The sequence below is a fragment of the Trachemys scripta genome, chromosome 2 (assembly GCF_013100865.1).
Source record: "Trachemys scripta elegans isolate TJP31775 chromosome 2, CAS_Tse_1.0, whole genome shotgun sequence".
Taxonomy (NCBI): Eukaryota; Metazoa; Chordata; order Testudines; family Emydidae; genus Trachemys; species Trachemys scripta.
In genome coordinates, this window is record NC_048299.1 from 35368689 (window position 1) to 35387163 (window position 18475).

At 42.6% G+C, this 18475-nt stretch overlaps 1 non-coding gene across 1 annotated transcript; it reads left to right on the forward strand.

Annotated features, from left to right (window-relative positions):
- The first annotated feature begins 11106 nt into the window (after nt 1-11106).
- On the forward strand, nt 11107-11180 carry TRNAN-GUU. Its single transcript has one exon. It is a non-coding gene; the product is annotated as a tRNA-Asn (tRNA).
- The last annotated feature ends 7295 nt before the right edge of the window (nt 11181-18475 follow it).

An 18475-nucleotide genomic window follows, 5' to 3' on the forward strand; every position in this document is an offset into this window, starting at 1 on the left:
GAGAAGAAAGGACTATGGGCCATTATATAAAACACCCTTACCTTGGCTTGTTTGCCTGTGGACCTGCTCAGCTTCACTTAATGTCCAAGTGCTTTTAGGACTCTTAATATCTTGTACATTACATTCAGATTTTTAGACATTAGTATTATACCCCTCTTTCACCTTTTGTAATTATTTTAGCATATGATGCTACAAAATAGCACCAGCTAATTTCAAAGGGATTAGGATGAAACCTAAACATCACTCCAGTTCCCTTCCTATAGACATATTTTTATATTAAAGTCTAAGGCTCCAGGGTGTTCTGCAAGAGATTATCCAAAAAATGATAGCTCTCCTGTAGGAGCCATCAGCAGCAATTTGTAGTCACTAACTAGGTCCTCACATCTCTTCTACTGTCATTGGATTATTGAGTAGCCTGGAAAGTAGTGAAGTATTGATTGCAAATATTTGGGGATGAAAAAGGAAATCTATTCTCTGTCTAAGGAATTTATAGTTCTTTCCCCCTTTTTAAAGTCATTTTCCTTTTGTTGTATTTATCTTAATATCCCCCTCACTATTACATGCAGCAGGCTGATGTGTCCATTTTATGGCATCAGCAAGGTGGACAAATTGGTGCCTCACTCAGCTGGCATTGTAGAGAGGACAGACCTAGATGGACAAGTAAAAGAAGAAGAAGAAAGAGATGAGAAAAGTCCTTTTTGCATCCAAATCATTTTGTATATAACATTCTAAAAAGCAAACTAGATTCCTTTGTATCTATATTTTTGTTAATTTGCTATGCACAAAAATTCAACCTGAATGTCTTTGCAAAGCAGATTTTGAATTCTGAAGATGGACTTATTACACTGCAGTCTTTTCTTCTCCCACCCTAGTCCATACCTGCCTGCTCTCCTGGTTCTAGTCACAGTACAGCTGCCAAAAAAGTCAAAATTCACTGTATCTAAATATCCATATAAACTGCTAATCCAACCACAGAACTACATTATGCCAAAGGGACAGGAAGACATATGTGGGAGAATTTTTAACATGTTGGTCCATTAGGGAGATATTATAAAAGTCATTTTCGAAAAGAATAAAGAATGAAACTAGAAACAACAAAACAATTTCCCCCCAAATCCAGCAACCTACCTCTTGTTGTCCCTTTCCCTAGAAGTCCCTGTGCAACTACATTGGCACATGCAGGTGGTTTTCTGCATGGTTAGTTAGTTCTCTGCCTGGTACTTAAGCTGAAATCATTAACATGTGTCTTGTACATTACCTGAATGAAAGGCCAGTTCCCAGGTTATTATAGCCCATTTTTCCCTTTGCTCCTGCGCTTCCCTGTTTCGATTACAAATCCCCCTCCAGGCACAAAGCAAGCTGGACACCTAGGGTGCAGCTAAAGAGTTATTTGTTCGCTAGGTAGACATTAATGAATGATTGCAGTGCTGCCCTGAGCCCGGGGTTCCCCACTATTAAAAGTTTAATAGAAAGATCTGAGAAGCCAGGGGCCAAGAGAAGGAAGAGGGGGAGGCTAGACTGTGAGTAAATCAATAGGTACCTTGTCTGTTCTTTTGCCTTAGTGGAGACTCCACCATCCAAGAGGGCAGCAGTACTGGGGCATTAAGAGAAGCTAATTCCCTCTGTATTCTCTCCTTTTGCCATCAATCCCAGCAGAGGCTTCTAAGCTGCAAAAATGGCACCTTTCTACTGGAAAAAAATCCAAGGAAGCAAGAATATGGTACTGCTGAAAATTGATCTTAATATTATACTTCCTCTAATTTTCAAATTCACTTTCCCTTTGCTCTTTTTCTCTTGGTTCTCTTTTTCCTTGTATCTTTATTTTCTTCCTTTCTTTTGTTGTCTGCACCCTTCTCTTTCTCTTTTTCTCTTTCTCCAGGACCAGTCACTAAAGACAGATAGATAGTGTGACGGGATCCCCGGGGTGCAGCTTGGAACTGTGAGACTGCTGTGCCCCCTTAACTCTCTCCAGCCTGGGCTGTCTCTAACAATGCCTTGCTAGTGACCAGCAGCAAACCCCTCCAGGCACTGTTATCACTCAGCACAACAGCATGTGGAGCCCCACACCCAGATAGATTGCATGAATGTGCCAGGAGTCACTCATGAATCACACTGAGAAAGGCATTTGAGCCAAATCCCCTCCAGCTCCCAGCACTGTATCCCAGGAATATACCATCTTGTACTGCTTAAGATGAGTAGTGCTAATTTATTAATTGGTTCACCCAGCAGCGTATTATTGCCTAGGCCAACAAATTTGCAGGGGTGGCAAAATTGCTTACGCTCCCTCCCCAACTCCGTCCCTTCCCCAAATCCCCAGCCCGCCTCTTCCCCCAGGCGCACCGCACTTCCCTCCTTCCACCTCCCTCCCAGGCTTACTGCGTGAAAGCGCTGGGACGGAGGGAGAAGCGAGTAGCAGCACGCTCGGAGGAGGCGGAGCAGAGGTGAGCTGGGGCCCACAGGCGTGGGGAGTAATCTGGGGGGGGCTGGGAACCGCTCCCCACCCCGGCTCACCTCTGCTCCACCGCCACCATCCCCCAAGCGCGCCGCAATGCCCCTTCTACCCCCTCCCTCCCAGGCTTGCAGCGTGAAAGCACTGGGAGGGAGGGAGGAGAAGCGAGTAGCGGCATGCTCGGGGGATAGCGGAGGTGAGCTGGGGCCGGTGGGCGCAGGGAGTAACTCTTGGGGGGGGGGCAGGGAACTGCTCCCTGCCCCAGCTCACCTCCGCTCCACCGCCGCCATCCCCCGAGCGTGCCACAACTCCCCTTCTCCCCCCTCCCTCCCAGGCTTGCCGTGGGGGGAGCGGAGGTGAGCTGGCGCGTGCGGAGAGGGGGGAGGGTGGCAATTTTTTGAGGGCCTAAGGGCAGCAAATTTGTTAATCCGCCACTGGGTTCACCACTTCATCAATGGAAAGTGGATATACAGCAGACTTTGGAAAACCTGAGCAGATTTGCCACGCGCTTCATACAAACTCAGATAGATTTTAAGTGATATTAAGTGATAGGCAAAAAGTCAGAGTTAGTTACCAAAAGAAATAAAAGATAAGCACGCCGTCTAAACTCTCAGCCCTATTAGACTGGGCAGCAACTAGATTAAGCAGTTTTTAACACCCCATTGGATATTGCAGTCTTTAATATCCAGATTTGTCCCTTAAATCTAGGCCTGTCTGCTCTGTTGCAGTCTTCAGTCTTCTTCTCTGTCTTTGTTGCTTGTTGCATAGGTGGGGTCAGGAGAAAAGGCCCCACATGCGGCCACTGTCACAGTTGCCAACTTTCACGCGGTAAATAAAGCACTCCAACTTTCACAATAAGCCAAAAATCAAGATAATCCCATTTCAAAATAAGATCAAAACAAGCCAATCCCTAAGAACCCCAACACTCTATGTGACTAGATCCCCCCAGCGTGCAGTCTGCGACTGTGGTGGCCCCGCTGTGCACTCCTGACTCTCTCCCCCACTTACCCCTGCTTGCCCCCACTTGCCTCTGCTTGCCAGGAGCCAATCAAAAAAAGAATCAACAAGCTACAACAAGCTTGAGACGAGAGTCTAGCATCCACATACAATGTCCAGCCCAGTGAAGTTGGTGCATGAGGATCATTGCTTCAATCCTTGGCTTCAGCGAGGATGCTGGTGTTAGTGCGGTGATCTTGCCACTTGACGCAAAGGATCTTCCGGAGGCATCGTTGGTGATACCTCTCCAAACCCTTGAGGTGCTGTTGATAGGTCACTCTCACTCAATATTGAGAAGACTAAAGTGCTCTATCAACCTGCTTCAGGCCTTGCATATGACCCACCACAAATCACCATTGAGGGTCAGACTTTGAAGACAGTTGAGCACTTTTGCTACCTCAGTAGCCAACTTTCTCAAAATGCAAAAATCGACAGTGAGATCCAGCACAGGATCCAGTGGACAAGTGCTTTCTTTGGAAAATTTCTCTGATACATTTTCACGAACCGTGACCAATGGCAGGACACCAAGATCCAGGTGTATAAGACAATTGTTGTTCCTACACTCCTCTATGGATGCGATATACATATACAGATGGAGAAATGACTTTCAGCAGATCATAATCTTTCCCCTGATACCTTACAAGGCATGCTTTATATCCAAGATCACAATCATATGTAAATGAGGAATATGGGGGTTACAGAGTGCTCCCCCAAGGTACCAAATGTCACAGATAGATACATTCAATTTTAAGACCCAGAAATTTATTTTTCATTCATTATCTCTTTATTTGCTCCAAGACAGAAGCACAGAAGAAGGAAATCATTTCTTTAGTCTTGTTACCTCACTGCCTAAATCTCGGTGCCTGTAGATCTAACTTAGAATGTCTCCACAAATCCTTACATATGTTAAGTTATCATAAAGCAGGATTCATTTTAATTCCAAGAATCATAAGAAGGTAAAGTTGTTTTTTGTCCTCCATTTAACAGTTTTAAATATAAATGTCTTCTGTTGTTACTCTGCACCCACCTCCCGTTTTTGTCCCCTATCCTTCCTACCACCGAGAAGACCATCAATCTCACTTTTATATATAGATATGCTTTGGGCCTCCATTTCCATAGCATCTGTACCTCTCAGAAACATGAGAAGATGTTTGGATGCTGTCTTCACATTGGTTTTATTCTGATGTTTTCATTCATTGGATTGGCAAAATGTATTTTCACCTCAGGTTCCTTGGCTTAAAGGGCCTATACTGACTTAATTAATTCAAATATATAGATCTGGATCACAGTTGCCAACTTTCACATGGTAAATAAGCACCCCAACTTTCACAATAAGCCAAATATCAAGTTAATCCCATTTCAAAACAAGGCCAAAACAAGCCAAAACCTAAGAAACCCAACACTCTATGTGACTAGATCCCCCCGGCCTGCAGTCTGGGACTGTGGTGGGCCCGCTGTACACCCTTGACTCTCTCCTTCCCCTTGCCCCTGCTTGCAGGGAGCCGATCAAAAATAAATAAATAAATAAATAAATAAAATAAAAAGAAGCAATAAGCTACAAGCCAAACAAGCCCAAAGCCAAAAACTAGCCAACAAGCAACTCACAAGCCAACTAAGCCAAAAACAAGCCCAACTTCTTTTTTTTCCCCTCGGGTTTGGCATTGTCTTGTTTGGATCCCCTTTTCCTAGTCCAATAGACATTTGATTTTTGACCCCTTTCCCAAATCACAAAGCAGAAGCAGGAATAGTCTCTTGCTTTTGTCTGGGCACTCTAAATACCTTTTAAAGAATCCTTTTGGGGAAGAAATTATGCTTCCTGAGTCACAGCATTTCTGCACTAACCATGGGAAGCAATATTTTCTTGCAGGTTCAGGCTATCAGATTTCATGCTGTCCTGGAGTTTACCAGGATCCCTCTAGTGTTACAAGTAACAACTGAGGTAGGCAGTGATGGAAAGGAACTTCTTAGCACTCCTTCTCAGGGACAGAGGATTCAGGCAGAATGATGCCAGGGCTAACCCCAGGTAGTTCAAGATTCTTTTCATGATGGAAGATTAGATTAAATGAAAGTTTGGGCCCCCAGTTTTGACAGCTGAACTCCATTATCAGAGAACTGTAGGCAACCCAGAAGGCGTAAAATATATGGAGTATTTATCTTAGTGTGGTTCTTTAGACTCTGTGTGTCAGATTATACAGAGACCTCCTTCGAAAACGCCTTTGATATGCAACGCAGGAACCACATAAGGGTGTAAATGTGCCCATAAAGAAGCATTAACACCTGAATTTGATGTTAGTCTCCTCTCTTAAATTGCCTGATTAGGCAAAGGCCTCAGGAAGGGGCCCATCATGTTAATTAGACTTGCCATCTTAAATTCCCTGAGATTGTTGGCTGATTTACCAAAAATTTTGAGCTAGCAGAAAACACCCTTAAATAGATTTAAGACACTAGTTGGAAATGTCTGTAGTGAATAGGGCTATCGGCTTTTTCCCCTAATGCACTTAGCCATGTTGCTTAATTTTGACATAAAGATAGATCTAAAATTGATTAATCTGACCACCTGTCAAGGAAGTACTGGCGCTGAAGTATATTCTTTTGGGAATTAGTTTATTAAGGAATTGGGAATCTATCTATGGACTCTTCAATCCACTGAATCTTTTAGAATTTTTGGCAATGCTGAAATTAGTGGGGATATTGTTTCTTGGACTACTAAGATTCAAATGTTGGGACACTTTGGATGAAGACCTGTCCTAAAACATGGTAAACATAGGGAAAAAAAACCTGAGTAGGACTCTTAAAATATGTAGGATTGATTAGCATCTATAACATTATATAACTGGACTCTTATGATTTGGCATGCATGATGTAAGTAATGTACAACCAAAATGGGAGATCACACAGCATTTGTGTCAGGCAGTCTACATTGAAGGATGTCACTTATAATGAGGGGAAATAGAGAGGAATGGTAGGGATGCTTATTTAACCACCCAACATATCCTGGCTCAACCAGACAGAAACCAACTAACAACCCAATTTTAGAGGCTTTCCAGAAGGGAGATTTAGACGCTTATCCTGGACTAAATGCCAGGCAATCAACCTTTTAGGAAAAAGTGATTTTTCTCTTTATATTTTTAATTCACTTTGGGCTATCTATTGAGCAGAGTGACAGGTACAATAAGGGAACAAATCCACTTATTTTCTTCAAATTGAGGGAAGATTTTAAAAGATGTATATGTTTGAATCTGCTTTAGAATTTGTCCTCCCAGCATTACCAATTTAAGAAAATCCTACTGTAAACTGTGATCTACTCCTAATGGGACTTCAGCACATGTGTAGGTGCTGTCCTGAATAAGCCTACTTTCCAGAATGCAGCCAATTTTTGGATATTGAACCTCAGAATGCTGGACCACCGGGAACCTTAGAAAAGCTTTGCTGCCTCTGGGAGTGTAGAATCTAGGAATTTGTCTGCCTCCCTCTGTGTTCCATAAAACACTCAGTCAGTAATGGCTGCACTAAAATTGAGTAGCATCAGACTTATTTATCTCAACAATATTCAGTATTAATTATATTTCAAGAGCTATTCAAGCTCCAGTAAGAAACTTAGTGATAATAGCAGTGTTGCAAATTTAGGATTTGTTGCAAACCACAAGAGATTCCCTTTTTAACTCCTTCTGAGTATATAAAATTCTTTGGTTTTATGGCAGTTTCTACTTACACATTGAGGCCCTTAATAGAAAAAAAGAAATAGAAAGAAACAGTGTTCTAGCCAAAAGGATAACAGATTTCAGCTTTCTGATCTTTCTTTATTGAGCTCTGTGATGAGGTGTAGAAACAAAGACAGTGAGACATTTTCTTGGAAATAAGGGAATCTAGCAAAATAATTCTGGTACATTTGTCTCCAATACTATTTATAAACCTGAAGCCAAATTTATCTCAGGACTGGCGGGAGGAGGGGGAGAAGCAATTGGATTCTCAAAAAATAAAGCCTCCAAATATTAAACAGAAAAGAATAACATCTCCACTTTGCCTCTCATAGTTCTGAAGCAATTTGTAGATCAAGAAGTGATAAAAGTAGATGCAGTTCTACAAAACTGCAAAGACAAGGACTACCCTTTCTAAGGACTGTCAAACAGAATTGTGTGTGAGACATGTGGAAGCTACATCAGTGTAGCCATCACTGGCATGATACGTACTTTTTGTACTAGTGACAATTTTTACTCCTCTTCACTTTTTTAAAATGCTTTTCTAAATTTGAGGAATTTCTTTTAGTGCTTGCGAAAGCTGCTAAATGGACAGTCCTAAAGACTGAAGTGCTCACATTATCCACAGGACAGATACATTACAAGGAGTGGCAATGCAAACTCCCTTTACTTTCTTACTATTGTGCCTCAGATGAGATCACGCCTAAGAGTAAGCGAATAGTTCTCTCTCATTCAATCCTTGGCCCCTCAGCTGAGTTTGCTGCCCAGGCTGTGAATTATGGCCAATAGTGGTGGTTGTTCTGTGATGTTGACGCTTGACTATTAGGACTGGGCTGAGACGACCAACTCAGTTCACATACTCTCTGTCATTGAATGGCTGTCACATGGTATCGACTGAGCCATGTGATCCAGAACCATGCAGCTTACCCCATTTTCCCTTCCTATAAAAGATGACTCTCTCAAACATTCTGAACAATGATTGACTTCTGATGTTACTAAATACCCTGCGATTAGCAATAGCTAATAAAGACCCAATATGTATTAAATTATTTTCAAAATTCATGACTAACCAATGTTTATTTAAAATAATACAGATAAAAATACAGACTATGGATGCCATTCACAAATACATTTTACTAGGGAAATAAAACCCTTTTTCTCAGTCAAGAAAACCAGCTTGCTCTTTAATCCTCGTCTTGAATCGCTCTTTTGGAACCACACTTTTCTATGGTTTGTTGTTGGGAGCTCTGTAAAAATAAAAGTTGGCTCATGGGATTCCCAGAGGGAAATCAGACTTTGATTATTTTTTGTCATAGAAACATAGTAATTGCCATATTGGATTAGACCAGTGGCCTATCTAGTTCAGTATACTAGCACTAAGGATATGTCTATACTACCCCCCCAGATCAGAGGGCAGCGATCGATCCAGCGGGGGATTGACTTATCACATCTAGTCTAGACGCGATAAATCGACCCCTGAGTGCTCTCCCGTCGACTCCTGTACTCCTGTACTCCACCGTCATGCAAGGCGCAGGCAGAGTTGACAGGGAAGCAGCAGCAGTCGACTAACTGCAGTGAAGACACCGTGGTGTGTAGATCTAAGTATGTCGACTTCAGCTACGTTATTAACTTACGATCCTTCTCCTCCCCCCCCCAGTGTAGACCAGGCCTGAGAGTGTCCGGCACCAGATATTTCATGGTAAGGTGCAAGAAACCCTGTCACATTAAACTGTATCTCCAAGCTTCAACTCCAGAATAAGCAATTAATATGTTTTGGAAGACATGGACGTGGATGTTTCCATATTTGCAATGTCTAGAAGGCTATTTAGCTAGGCTCTAGAATGGATGGCACCCTGAAAGCAGCTAGCTTTCAGAAAATGATGTATAGAATGATAAATTACTCTTTTAGGTCTGCACACTTCTAAAGCAAATTGCAGAAAGGACGCTTCCCAAGAAAAAGTGTAGAAACTTAGTTAGTAATTTGGTTAATTTTTTTGTGTAATTGGGAGAGCCCTCTGACTTCCAGCCACCATACTGCTGAAATTACATGGGAAGCTTTTTCTCAGTTTTCTAGATCATAAAACTGCATTTTTTTCACGGAGGGCATAGGGTATAGGGTGTGTATAAGGTCCATTTAAACAATACCCAATTCCTTCTCACTTTCTACATCATCCCTCTCTTACATGCAAGCACCAACACTCCAATCTTCTAACAGCTTACGTATGTCCATTGAAATCAGTGGACTACCCATGTGTGTAAAGTAAAACATGTATGTAAACCAGTGGGATCAAGGCTCAAAAGCACTCCCAAATTACTGATTAGTACCATGCTGGTTCTGAGGCTATCCTAGGCCTGAATTCAGTAAGTTACTTAGGCATATGCCTAACTTTAAGCACTTGGGTTGTCCTATGGAAGTCAACGAGAGTATTAGCACCTAAAGTTAGGCACATGCTCAAGTATTTTACTGAACTGGGGTCTTGATATGCTACCTCTGCTGTTCTGGTCTTTGCTGTGTGTGTTTGTGCATGTTACTATGCACAGCAGGGTGACGGAGAGCTGATGGGACTCAGACATGTAGAGAACCACAACCAGTGTTCTTCACACTGAGAATAGCCCGTTTATCACAAGCAGGAAAGCACTTGACAGGGTGCAAGGCGCCCTGAAAAGAATTCATTTTAAAAGATTATTTTAAATGCTGTTTGGGGCCTGGGTATCATCCCTATCTCTCTCTTTCCACCCTCCTAATAGCCATAAAGATGCGTGAAGGTGCTACCAACAAAAGTACCAAGGGTGTGAAATCATACACCGAGGAACAGAGTAATAGTAACTGCACTTATATAGCATCTTTAGCCAAAGTTCTCAAAGCCCTTTGAAAAAGTGCGTCTTTTATAAATGAGGATTGTGCAACACAGAAGTTAAGTGATTTGCCCAAGGTCACACAGTGGGTAATGGCAGTACAGAGCATAGAACCAAGCCCTTACCAGATACCATTCCATGATTCCAGTGCTAAACACACAAAAATTACAGGATATCACAAACATTCTGAGAGCTGACCATTCCTGGGAATACAAACTCATGGCCTAATCCAACTCTCATCAGGTAAATGGAGAGACTCCCATTAATTTAAATAGGAGTTGCAATGGGCGCCTCAGGTCCCATTCTGGCTCCTAGATTGCCAGAAACTGGGAGCATTGGAGGTGCACAAACTCTGCAGGGAGGTGAGTCATTACCTATTACCCCTGCATGGTGACCCTTCAGACTGACTGACTAACTCTAGCTTTACTTGGACAGAGACAGGTTTGCCCTCAGGCAAAGCCTTAAAGGGGTGAGTGAAGATAAGGAAAAACTTCAAGAGTGGTTTAAAGGTGTAGGTCTTACACTAGGAAGGTGAAGATGTGGATTTATCCCAGGATATCTGGTATGGATTTGGTTAATAATGTAATATGTCAAATAAGGAAGTGGTAGCTTTCCCTTTCACTGGTGTTTCTGACCACTAAATTTAAAAAAAAAAATGTTGCCTTTGTACATCTAATACAATCCTGCCTTTTCAAGAATCCTCAGTCAATTAAAATCAAACTAGTAAAAGCTCCAATAAAGCACATTTGGAATGCTATTCAGGAATAGCTTTTGGATGTGTATGCATAATGGATGAATCAGTAACGAAAGTAAAAATCTATGGTTAACTCACTGGGATATGTGACTTTATTTCCCAGCAAATTAATGTTCCCTTAAAGGGGGAGCTTAGAAATAACTCAACTCTTACAGATTTCGTACAAAAAGAAAACCTATAATACCCTTCCTTTCTCCCTACCAAGTAATTTCATGTGACTAGATTTAACAGTCAAAGCTTGTGTTTATTTAAATGCAGCATACGTTATTTTATAGCAAACCCAGAACATTTCTTGATGTGTGTCAGAGACTTTAGTACTTATCAGCTTTTCTGGAAATGTTCTTTCTGCAGGCGTCTCTGTGGCGCAATCGGTTAGCGCGTTCGGCTGTTAACCGAAAGGTTGGTGGTTCGAGCCCACCCAGGGACGCGGTTGCGTTTTGCTTCTCCCGCAAGAGCCGCCCTTTTGTACAGGTGAAGGGGACTCCATTAGAGCCCGCGCGCAGCAGCCGCCCCCTGTTCCAGAGCGGGGCGCTCCCCCAGCAGGCGAGGCAGAGCCCTGGGCTGCAGCAGCCGCCCCAGCGGCAGGGACGATTATTTCCCGTCCCGCATCATCCCTGGGGAGCCCCGGCCCCGATCCCCCCGACACCTTCTGCCGGGCAAAGACTCCCCGCCCCCTCCTTGCCGCAGAGGAACACCCGCCCTGCCGCGCTCCCCCGGGGGGCCCCTAGGGGACTCCTCCCTCCCCTCTTCCCCCCAATCTCCGCCTCCTCCCTCCAGGACCCCGCTGATCCCCACCTCCCTGCAGAGCCCCCGCTCTCCTGCTTCCCCTCCTGGCTCCGCCGCTGCCCATCTCCCCCGGTTTCCCCACCACCGTCCCAGGGCTCGCCTGATCCCCCCTGCTCCACTTCAGCTGCTTTTCCGCGAGCCCCGGGCGTCCAGCGCCTTAAATTCCCTGCAACAAACTCTCCCCCGATGCTGCAGCGGGTGGGGAGGGGGCAGTTTATTTACCTCTCCAGTCCGATCTAAAAGGGGACAAGCAAATCCTCTTTGAATGTATGATACTGATAGTCATGGATAAAGTACTGATCATGAGTCATTAGGATCGGGGCTTCAGGAAACGTTGCATTTAAGTCAGTCTTGTGGCTGGCCTGTTACAACCGAATAATGTACCCTGGAGCAGAAGCTCTAAGGGGGAAAATCCAGTTTCAAAAGGGATTATTATTTATTATCAAAGTTAAAATGCTCAGCAACGGATCTGGACGCTCTACGAAGGCAGCAGCAACATTTTACAGTATTTAAAATACGTAATTAAATAACCAGCGGGGAGGGGGAGCAAGAAGCGAAGATGCCAAGGAAACATCTTACATAAGAGGGTCGATAGGAAAGTCGAGCCAAATTCACTTTCAGCTGCAAATGTCTCCGCAGGAGCATTTGAAATCGGTCTGGACAGTCCCCAAGCAGCAGTTGTAGGTTTGTTAAACTCTCTTAGAATACGTTTGAATCCCCTCTACACGTTTTATACCGGAGTTGCAGCTATTTTCAGGCCCGTTTTCTTCTCTCCTTGAGCACCAGCTCATCAGCCTTCAACTGGCCGGGTAAAGTGTTTTGCATAAATGAATGTTAAAAACAATTATGTTCGAAGCTTCACCTAAACGTATCCATTAGGAGTTGGCACCTTTAGCATATTTTAGCCCGTGACCTGATTCAAAGAAGTTTTTCATTGGGTGCAAATACGGCTGTTTTCGAGATGAGCTTCTGAAAAATCTGGTATGGTCTACTTAGAATTTATAGACAACAGAATTCATATTAAAAATAGCCTACTTCCACGGTAAAGTTGTACTTCACAGAGCTTTCTTTTCAGTGTGTCTGTTTTAAATAAAAACATACAGTTTTCTCAAAAGTCATGTCGGGCTGCTACTCTGAAAACTCTCCAATGGTGACAAGATATGGCCCTGGCTAGCTGGATTAGATGTTGACAAAACTGTATTTTGAAAAAATTGAAAAATCAATTACAAAGGAATGCAGTCAAAAACTTGAAAATATATCTACAGCAATTTGCTGGCATTGTTTTCTCTCGTTTAGGTCTTTTAAATTTCAGCAAACCATTCTGAAAAATTGGCACCCACAGGTCATGTGCAGACAAACAGTATAAACATGTTTCACTACAGTACCAAGCAATTATAGCTGACAATGTTTTATTTATAAATAATTCCTACCCAATAGTGGTATTATTATTTTAATAATCATTTGAATAAATGTTATTCTTGTTGTTGTTGCACATTATTTCCAGAAAAACATCAAGCCCTGTGGCATTACATAAACTGCATTTGGCAAAAGCCGGGTATGTGAATAGAGATTTAAGTATATATATACATATACTGTATATATATATATATATGTTTGGATTTGTACATTAGTTTCGTATGCTATTTAGGCATGAAAGGTTTACACACAATCACAACTCTTGAAATGTGAATGTATACAGCTATGGCAGCATTTATAGAAAGGCAGAGTGATAGCAATAACTTAGAGTTAAGGTTTTATAAAACCTTAACTCCTAAGTTAAGACCTACAAAACTAACAAGGGGAAGGAAAATGAAACCATAAAACACGTCTTGTTTTCTAGAATAAGTCATAGAATACCTTTTATATATGTGTATTGTTATTTACCTCATGGACTGCAAATCCTGCCCCAGTTAGCACATGGTGTTGAGTAAATATGTCTATAGAAAAAATGTTGAAACATATTTAGCCAGTATAGCATAATTGTCCTTATCTATATGTGTAATATACACAGAAAAAAGAGATTTCAAATGCCTTTGATTTGTATAACTGTACAACTAGACATGTAGGCAATACTTAGTAAAACTAACGTTATAAAGGTAGTTACAAAGCTTGTGCATTCAAATTTATGCACTGCTTCAGTTTACAAAAGCACCCCAACCCATCTGCCCACCAGCTAATTAAAATCAAGGGTGTGGGGGGGAGGGGAGATAAATCTGGAAAATGTTTTGTGGGGTAGGGAGTAGAACCCATGTAAGAGCGAGGCGAAGTATATTTATTGATCAGTAAAGCTTCCCCTTATCAAGCATGAAAAAAGCTCATTTTAATTTGCTGATGAACACAAATCAAATGTTTCCTAAATGAATTAATTTTATTCAAATTCAATTGAGAAGAGATACTGTGATATAAATATACCTAGTAGTAATGTTTGATAATTTTTATAAGAAGATTTGATACAAGCGAAGTGACCTTATCCATAACTAAGATAAATGTATTTAAATTCCAGCATCATGTTCTGTATCTGTCTGCTCTGATACTTTACTGAAACGGTTGAAGGTTTGAAATGAACTGTTGAAATGATGAAAATAAATGAGAATTACACAATACTGAAGGCAAGAGAATCTCTCAACTGTCTATTATATTGTTACACAATTTTTGCAATAATAGACACTAATATAATCTGTTTTATCTATCCCTGCACACACACTTGATGATCGGGAGACTTTAATGAAGACACATTGATGGCTCAGACGGGACAGCAGAAAGCAAAGTTCAGTGGACAACTGGTCGGTTTGTATTGATACTGCTTCTGCTTTACGCTGATGTTTCATCCTGCCCACCTTCAGCTTTTCCTTCAGTAACTTGTCGGGGCCATTCTATAAATCCTTTCCCCACCCGCTGATCTCTGCTGTAATCCCCCCCCAAAAACTTTTCCCCCCCTCCCTTTTTGTCTGCTGCCCCCCCTCTTCCCGCCCCCCCCCCCCCGCGCATTCCTTTCTGTTCACGGCATTTGCAGAAGTGACCCAACAGCGGTGTGTCTGGCTTCCGCGTTAATCACTGGAGTGACTCGGGGCGCAGAGTTCGCTCGCGCACGCCCCGGTCGCTTTTCGCTAGCTCGTTTCTGATTGCGGCGGTGTTTGCAGGGCTATTGTAACCGGCGGGCGCGGGTCCCCCCCGCCCCGGCCACAGCACTGGGTTGGCGCTATAATGAACCCTGTCATGGGCGGCCAAATCCTGAGCTTGCTCCATATTCATTCCCGGCTCGGCCAAACTGCGATTGCCCCCGGGGGTGCGGCCCGAAGCAACAGCCAAGGCCCCTCTGCCCCCTCCCCCAGACAACGCCACGGGAGGGGCCTGAGGCAGGCAGAAAACTCTGCCAGGCGCCCCTCGCTCGCGGAGCCCCGTTCGGGGAGGTGCGGGCTGTGCAGGCCTCGCCCCGCCGGGCCCCGGGAACCCTCCTTCCGCGCGGGCCCAGCAGCATCCTGCTCCGCCGCCCCCTCCCCCGGCAGCAGGCTCCCGCTGGGGCTGCGCTGCCATTGGCCGAGCCTCCCTGCAGCTGCTCCGTAGCGGGCGTGGAGGGGAGCCAGGGGCTTTCGGCAGGGAATCCAGGTGCCGAGGAGGGGGGCGGTGTGGTAGAGAGCCCCGGCCCCGGCCTCGCCCCCTCCCGCCTCACGGAGCCCCCGTGCGCGCTGAGCACCCACAGAGGGGCGCCCACGCGGCGCCAGGGACGGGCGATCACGCTACAGATGCGACCCTTCGCGCCCCCCCCCCATCTGCTGCGAAAGGGGGGAGACATGCCCTGGGAGCACCCCCCCTCCCCGCACTCATGGATCTCCAGGAGGCACTCCAGACCTGGGGATTGGGCCTAAGATTTGGACCACAAAGACAGCCGCAGAAAATCAGATTCAATGGATATTAAACGTGATTTCTCTGAAATGAACAGAATATTGCGGTGTGCTTAATGTAACATTAAATCTGAACTACTGTACCCTTCATCGTGTGCGTCCACTAAATGGCTGTGTGTATCTTACCTAGGCTACATACGGTATTTAAAATCACATTAGATTATACCTCTGATCAAAATAGCACAATAAAAGGTATATCAATTTATAACCTAAAAAGTATATTTTAAGTAACTCTTTTGAACTTTTGCCAATATCTAATTATTTGAGAGGCAGACTAGATGTGGAATAAAATATTCATAGACTGAACAAAGAAGAAGATCTGAAAGGTTTGAATCATGAAAAACAAGAGCTCCCTGAAAGGGTGCAGAAAACAGCCATCTTGAATATTTTAATCTCTGGCAAGTGTTTCTTTGGAACAAAATGGATGTTGGAGGGAAACAGCATAGTTAACTTTACTGTAGCCTTCTATTTCTAACACCATCCCTCTCACAGAATCCAGCTGGCATGAGGCAGTGAAACTAGAAGGAATGCCACAGCTTATTATCTATATAAAATCGTAATAAATAATCATAATAATATGAATAGTATGGTCTGGAAATTAGTATCTCTGTAATTTTTTCACATGATTTATATTGATTTGTTTGCATCAGTACATACAAGTCACATGCAGTACCACAAAAAACATTGTTAGGACTCACTCAGTCCTAAACAAGCAACTGCTATATGTTTACCAAGAACACAGTTGTAAAATTTTTTCACTTTTAATATAACAACACAGTGTTGCTTTTATGAGGCCTGATCCAACTCTCACTGAAGTCAAAGGAAGGATTCCTATTTATTTAATTGGAAATTAGGTCAGGTCCTTGGTTAGAGGTTTGTGTGGGTATTCATGATATGAACCATTATTTTTAGGAATTCATCAGTTGGCCATTAAAAAATCACTCTGGGCTAAAATTAAGCATAGAAGGTCCTCAAGATTTTTTTTCCTTTTTACCAAAATTCAAAAATAGCTATTCACGTTGTTTTTTAAACTGCAGGGGAGAAAAGTAAAATATGTACAGCTTAGTGCTTTTAGGTGGTTTATTTTCCTCCCTTGTAACTGAAAAGTAGCTTTCTTTTTTAAACTAAGATTTTGAAGGCTGTTAATCTCAACTGTGGATTCAGGCCTTTGCATATTAAAGGAATAAATTATTAAAAACAACCAACATTGGGGATAGGCAGGAACCAAGGGGGTCTTGGTGGGGACAGAAATAAGTCAGAAGTTAAGACACTACAGAAGGCTCACAGTGGCTTGTTCCATGTGAATTTTTTTCTTCTTCATTTTGCTGGTTACTGTTTACTTACCTTGGACCTACTCCCTCTGTGGATAAGCTTGGCAGGAACAATGTAGAGAAATATGCTATCGGGAGCTAAAAGAGGGAGTGCTAGACTAGACAGCTGAAGAGTGTTGTCTGCGGATTAGAAAATAGGACTGGGAGTAAGGATTGCTGGATTTTGTTCTGACTTTGCCACTGACTAATTGTAATCTTGAGCAAACCATGCAGGCCAAAATTTGCAAATTTGGGTGCCTAAAGCTAGGCTCCTAACTGAGTGATCTGATTTTTTTCAAAGATTTTCAAAAGCTGCACTCATTCTAAAAATCAGATTGCTTATGTTAAGTGCCTAAGTATGGATTTAGTTGTAGAAGTTTAGGCACACAGATGTGAAAAATTTTACCTTCACCTCTCTGTGCCTTATTTTCCCCCCATCTGTAAAATGGAAATCGAAATATTTCTCAACTCTTTCAAAGGAGTCTTGTGAGACTTCATTAATCTTTTGAGAGCCTGTGGGTGAAAGGCTCTATAAAATCAAGCAGCGTGCTCATGACTTTATAAAACATAAGCAAGCAGAAACCACGGGAGAAAAATAATTTTGGAAAATACAGGGAGCAACATTGATAAAATACAAGTGATAAGTACTTAGATGCAAAAATTGAAAACGTGTGTTATAAGAAAACAAATGCACAAGCTAGAATAGATAACCTGGAAAAGCAGACACTGATTTCTTGGTGCAAAATGTCTTAAAGGACATCTCTCATTCTAAAAACATAAACACTGTTTTGTTAAAGGCAAACAAATTGTTGTACTGTCATCTAGACAATATGAAGAACTCAATTAGACTGAATAATGTTGGGCGTTGTGGGATTGTTGTTGGGCCCAGAGGAGATAGTCACCATCGGATTTGTAGGAAGGTTAAGCTCCTGCATTGAAATGTCGCTGAGAATCCGATTTATGTGGGAAAGGTATTTAGGATTCCAGGGAGGAAGCAGAGTGCAGAGAAGGACTAAGGAAGTATTCTTCTTATACTTCGTTTGTCAGACCTGAAGGACAGAGACACAATGATCAAAGCAGCCAAGGAAAAACATGATTTTTTTTATGATGATTGTAAGGGCAAATGTTGCGTGAAAAAAATATATAAACAGGAGAAGAAAAACAGAATAATGTTATTTGTCTATATAACAATAATGATTTTGTACATTTGAAAAAAGGTATTTATCCCATTACCATTTTTCTGTGGCATGATCAATTTTTTTTCTCCCTGTTATATGCTATACTCCCTCACTGTCATCATAAACTTTGATAAAAAAAAAAAAACCTGAGAGCTAGATTGTGCCTAGCTATGCATGGATGCACAAGGGAGAGAAACAAAGGTGCAGAAATTCTTCCACCTACATACCCTGCACAGGGGCCAGGCACAGTCTGCAAACCCACAAAGATCTGAGGCTCAGCACATTTGAATTATGTAGATAGGGTAGCTTCCCCATTTTGCTTTTTTGCTGGGTCATTTCCACTTTGGGTTCAGCAAACAAGGACCCTCTATTAAGTATTTCGTAGAGCTGGGCATACAATTGGTAACAAATAATTTATTCAATAGACTGAAGGCTTGTATATACACAGTTTTTGTACCAATTTAACTATATTGATTTGGAAAACAATATAGTTACACTGATGCAACTCCTTAGTGTGGATGTAGTTATACCACTATAAAGGTGTTT